Below are 6000 nucleotides of genomic sequence, written 5' to 3' on the forward strand. Positions count from 1 at the left end.
GAGTCAAAAGAGGCACAAGACCTGTTCCCTAGAGACATTTGTGTGCTTTGGGGTAGTTCTTTTTATCAGTAAAAAGTCCTGGTGAGCGTAAGTCCAACATCAGACTTCTACTCCAGAAAATTCATAGACTCACAAAATTACCAAAGATTTATTAAAAGGTAGATACAATGATAATTATTTTTACTAATAAAGCTAATTTTCCAAATAAGCTAATTTTCCTGTTGGTACCTCAGTGCTTTCCATTCCTTTAGTGTCATCCCCAAAGAAATTGCAGAGGATAGCTTTGGGTCTTTCCGTCACCATTGCCTCAGGCAGAAGGGGTGATTTTTCTTTTCATTAGTCTCTTGGGTATTTTAAGACTGTCATCATCTGTTATGCAAAACAACAAAACAAAAAACAAAAAAACAAACTTTCACTTTTTAACTTAATATTTCATGAAGCTAAACTTTTATTTTGTTGTACTGACATTTGTAGACAGAGGTGTTTTTAAAGTCTGTTGCTCAGAGTTAAGTGGCTGCAATCTGCACAGAGGTATCTTATATATGCAACGATATCCTCGTTGGTAGAGAGCTTATAGTCCCATGATGGTTTTTTCCTGTCAGAAGAAGAAACATAAGAGGCATAAGGGTATGCCAGATGGTGAAATATAGGTTTACAGCACCAAAATAGTGTTGTTTTTTATTAAAAACTAGGCTAGTATTGAATGCCAGAAGGTGTGAAACCCAGCTCTGAGTAACAATTTCCACATTTAGCATTAATCTTAGACCATCTAAAGCTCCCACCAGGTGAAGAAGGGTGGACCCACCAGCCTGACTGGGTGCGTTGTTGCAGGGCTGCCCACCCAGAATCCTGAAGGCCCAAGGGAAAGCCAGTTGTCCTACTTCTTGGAGGGTCAGCTTGGCTCCCCACACGTTTTCAGCTCCTTTCGGTAAATCCAAAGGAGAACAATTGCAAGATCACATGTTAAGTGTATGTTTAGTTTTTTAAGAAACCACCAAACTATTTGCCAGAGTGGCTGTGTTTTGCATTCCCACCAGCAATGAATGAGAGTTCTTGTTCTACTTCCTCTCCAGCCTTACATCTTGTCAAATCCAGAACTTTTTCAACATCTTGAATGGAAACTCTGTACCTACAATACGTCCCCTTTTCCCCCTTCCCCAGCCCCTAGTAACCTCTATTCTATTTTGTCTCTATGAATTCGACTATTTTAGATACATCATATAAGTGCAATTGTGGCCATTTTTATAAACAATCTGTCACCTACTCTTAAAAACAGGTAGGTTTATGGGGCTCCAAATTCTTCATCATCATTATGGATGCAGCCATCCTTTCCAGAGTCACATGTAATCTCCAAGATGCCTGGTCTCCTAGGGTGTGGTAGTGCAAGATCTTATTCTGCCTGAAGCTCAGGCCCCTCTCTCTGTCCCTGTAGTGTCGGTTCTCTCATACTCTAGGGAGCAGATGGGTTGCCTCTGACATGTCCTGGCTGCCCGGGTCATGGGGCGATCAAGAGCCCCACTAGCTGCCGAGACCCGCTGCATTTTCCACACCCACATGCCATCTCCTTGAACTCACCTAGCAGACAGCAATGTGTCTGGGCCTCTACCATGTGGCTCTCTGAACACAAAGCTGTGGAGACCCTGAGGAGGAGACTACAGAGGCACCCCATTGCTTTTATTTACCTTAAACCCACTATAATAATAGTATGACCCCTCCCCAGCCTAGGCGAGAGGAGAGGTAGAAAGGAAAGGGATGTGGAAAAGAAAGAGAGAGGAAAAGCAGAATGAGGGGTGTGTATAGTAAAGAATTAACCTTGCCCAAAGAAAGGTCTGGCCTTTGCTTCTAGCTCCTAGAAGGTAATCTCTAAGGACTTGGAATGTGTTGCCTGGTAAGAGTGCCTTTGTTTACCTGGGGGTAGGGACTTTAGATCACACAATATCAGCTCAGCCTCTGGAGGATTAAGGCAAAATTCATCATCTTCCATCAAAAGAAGACTCTTCAGTACTATGACATTTCCAATAAAAGTAACTACAGCTTTGAAATGCCCTTCCTTTGGCTTATTCAAAAACTAATTTGAGACCCTAACTTAAAGTTTGTCACCATGCTTGCTCTCGCCCCACCAGAAGTTGTCATGGATCCAGCTTCGACAGTGCAAGAAGAGGCTGGGAGAGCAGGGCCCCCACAAGTACCCTGAAACACCACCTACAAAAGTATCGATGCCTTAATTCGTTTGTGGCTGAATCGCAATTTTATGGTGTCCAAGCCAACTGCAGGTTGACTGCTCTCAATGCATGTCCTCTCTGCAAATTAGACCTTCATCTTTATTTTCAAGTGCCTGGTAGGAAGATACATTTGGATTCAAAGTCCATTTGCATGTTGACAAGAAATGTCAACATTTCATCTGTCCATTAAAGGAAGAGCTACCAGATTCTTTCAATGTAATTTCAATTGTAATTTAAAACTGCATAATTTTAAATGGATAATAAGAAATGTCAGTTGCTTACTCATGCTAATAATGTAGGGAGGAGGTAGGAGAATTAAAAATGTTAATCAAGCTACATTCAGAGACCACAATATGCTGATCAGCCCTGCAGCCTGGCCAGGAGGACACCTGCAGAACAAAGGAAGATTTCTGCTGGGATTGCTAACAACCCATATCCCACACCTGTGAAAGGGAAACAGAACCCAAAAGTCATTCACTGTGGCTAAAACCATGGGGAACCTATGGATTAAAGTATGGGAACTGCCAGCAGACTTTTCACTCTATATAATTTTTACCTTTTCACATTACATACTCTTATCCTTCCTCTTTGTATGTCCATACCAAAGGAAATGGATTAACAAAGTCTTTTAAACTATAACTCACAGGAACTAAATAATGATATATAAACTGCATCCTTACCAGAGTTTTTCCTTGATAGTGACTATCAAGCATTTAAAGTGTTCGTCGTTATAAAGTCTAGATCAGGAATTGTATGTGGCTGATGCAAGCATAAAACCTCATATAAAAAGTTCTCTGTTGATGAAAGTAAACTGTGGCAGATTGGTTAAAGGCCACCAGTCCCTCCCATGCTAGTATTGCCCTTCGCTCTGCTGCAGGACAGGGCAAATTTCCCCGAGTTGAGGGGGAGACCATGCCCCGCACTGAGAGAAGAGGACCCTTTGGCGGAGAGTGTAGAAAGAATTCATTCGACACACGCGCCAAAGTTAGAGTCAAAAGGAAAGTTTGTTAGAGAAGGGATAACACTCCACAGACAGAGTGTGGTCTCCTCTCAGGCAGAGAGTGAGAGAGACAGAGACAAAGACAGAGTAAAGACACTGAAAGGGTCCCTGAGGGTTCAGAGAATTCAATTTATAATTCATTATTTAGTTCCTGTGAGTTATAGTTTAAAAGACTTTGTTAATCCATTTCCTTTGGTATGGACATACAAAGAGGAAGGATAAGAGTATGTAATGTGAAAAGGTAAAAATATATAGAGTGAAAGGTCTGCTGGCAGTTCCCAGCCTTTAATCCATAGGTTCCCCACAGTTTTAACCATAGGGAATGACTCTATTGGTTCCTGTTTCCCCTTCGCAGGTGGGGAATGGGTTGTTAGCAATCCCAGCAGAAATCTTCCTTCGTTCTGCAGGTGTCCTCCTGACCTCGCTGCAGAGCTGAACAGCAAATTGCAGTCTCTGATTGTGGCTTGATTAACATTTTAATTCTCTTGCCTCATCCCTACATTAATTCCTTCCATCCAGGGGTGGGTCTATTTCTCCACACTCCCCCTCCTCAGAGTCTGGCTTGGCCTTATGACCTGCTTTGACCAATAGAAGCGAGCAGGAAGTGACTTAGACTCCCACAGGTCAGGAAGCTTGAGGCTTCTGCCTTGATTCTCTTGGAAGGTTCTGGTTGCCATATAAGGAAGTCCATCTAGCCTACTTGAATATGAGAAGCCATGAAAGAGAGGAGACCTGAGGCATCGAAGTCCACAGCCAGACATGTGAATGAGGCCATCTTGGGTCTTCCAGCCCAGCTGACCCTCCCTCTTGGGTGAATCCAGTCAAAACCTGCAGAGGAAGTGCCTAGTCAGCCATAATTACGACAGAACATAAACTATTGTTTTGGGCCTCTACACTTTGGAGTGACTTGTTACACAGTAAAGGCTAACTAAAACACAAGCTCAGTTTATCATTAAAAAATAAAAGTATATAATAGGAAGGGGAAGTAGGTGGAGGTAGAGATGACACAAAATTGGCCTGACCTTGATAATTGTTGAAGCCGAAGATTCATTATCTACTCATCTATTTTTGTATATGTTTGAAATTTTTCAAAGTAAAAAGTAAAAAATAAAAAGGGCTGGAAAATTATCATTAGAAAAATATATACAGTCATGTGCCACTTAAAGACAGGATACATTCTGAGAAGTGCATCTTTAGGCAATTTCATTGTGGGAACATCATAGAGGATATTTACATAAACCTGGATGGTAAAGCCAAGTACTGTACTTGTATGTGCTATACTTTTTTCCAACTGAAATTGCAGTGAGTTTATTTACACCAGCATCACCACAAACACGTGACTAATGAATGCTCTACGACATTAGGACAGCTACATCACTAGGCCATAGGAATTTTTCAGCTCCATTAAAAACTTATGGGACCACCATAGTATATGTGGTCTGTGGTTGACTAGAAATATGTTAAAAGGAGCATGACTCCTTGAAATGTAACACCTTTTGTAATAGTTTGTATGTTTAATTTTCTTTACATAATCGCATAATACAGAGTGAAATACATTTTTTCCCCACCAGGCTTCATTTTGACTCTCAAAGTACACTCCTGAATGTTACGGAAATAGTATATAAATTTTCTGGGCGTGTTATGAGGTGAACGAGGATGAAGAGCCCAGCCTGACCACACATCCAGAAATCTCTGCAGACAGCTCGCACCTTCACCAGGCGGAGCTCCAATGCGGCTGGAGCCTCCGGACCCCACCTCTGCACCCCGGGATGGGAGGTGGGATGAGGTCCAACCGCAAGCTCTGGTAGCAACTTGTACTCAGGCTCGCTAGCCCGAAGGCGGGGCTCCGGCCGCCGGGTTTAGGTGGGGGTGGGGTAGGGAAGGGGGTCGGGAGGGGCCGGAACTGGGTGGCCAGGCTGAATTAGGAACCGCTTCGAACCATCCGAGGCGGGGCCAGAAGCGTCTCTGACCGATGGGAGCCATCTTTAGATCCCTGCCTCTATCCTTGCGAGGGGGCGGGTGGCAGGCGCACAGCCTGGGGCTCACGGTAGCCCCCGGGCTCCGAGGCTTTGGGGAGCGAGGAATCTCGGCCCCTCTGAGTCACACTCTCCAGGAACCCCAACACGGATTGGCTGTGAACCCTGCACTGCCGAATCCCAGCCGGCCCGCCTTCAGCCCCGAAGTGAAGGGGCTCAGAGTGGATGACCGGGTGGCGGTGGCCAGCATGGTCCCCAGCGGGGTGCCGGGTGGGCCGACAGGTAAGAGGGCGCGGCCTGGGCTCTGCGGTGAGCGCCACCAGGGCCCTCTAGAACCCGAGTTTCGGCCGCCTTGTTGATCCTGTCCCGCCTCCCGCCTCACTCACTTCCTCAAGACGTTGGAAATGACTGATGCGAGTTCGACCCGGAAGCCAACCTCAGGAAGCCCTCTTTCTTTGCAAGGACTCCTGGAACCAGCAAGGCGGGGGCGGGGAGGTAGAAAGGGGGGAGGGAGAGAGGGAGGGAAAGGAGGGAGGAAGAGGAGTGAATTGCATTGGCCTGTCGCTTCCGCAGCGGAACATGCTGACACCCTGAGTCGCGCCCCGCCCCAGGTCTCAGTGCTCCCGGAACACACAGAACACGCGGACGAGAACATAAACAAGGTTATTTTATTACTTCCTTTTTATTTTTTGCACACTCATCAATAAATAAACTGCAACGGAAAAAAAAAAAGCAAGCAGAATCCTAATATGCTGTTGGTGGCCCTTTAGTGTCTTAAGGACGAATTGGGGCTGGTTAGCAG

The 6000-nt window shown here is 45.1% G+C and overlaps 1 long non-coding RNA gene across 3 annotated transcripts; it reads right to left on the minus strand.

Annotated features, from left to right (window-relative positions):
* Window positions 1-171: 171 nt before the first annotated feature.
* Window positions 172-5683, minus strand: LOC118607807. 3 transcript variants are annotated; one of them, XR_004952854.1, is made up of 3 exons: window positions 5585-5683; window positions 3955-4050; window positions 172-369 (listed from the first exon to the last, which is right to left on the minus strand). It is a non-coding gene; the product is annotated as an uncharacterized LOC118607807 (long non-coding RNA). The 3 variants fall into 3 exon arrangements; XR_004952853.1 differs by lacking the exon at window positions 172-369 and adding an exon at window positions 446-595; XR_004952852.1 differs by lacking the exon at window positions 172-369 and adding an exon at window positions 805-922.
* Between the last annotated feature and the right edge of the window lie 317 nt (window positions 5684-6000).

The sequence above is a fragment of the Rousettus aegyptiacus genome, unplaced genomic scaffold (genome assembly GCF_014176215.1).
Source record: "Rousettus aegyptiacus isolate mRouAeg1 unplaced genomic scaffold, mRouAeg1.p scaffold_m13_p_9, whole genome shotgun sequence".
NCBI lineage: Eukaryota > Metazoa > Chordata > Mammalia > Chiroptera > Pteropodidae > Rousettus > Rousettus aegyptiacus.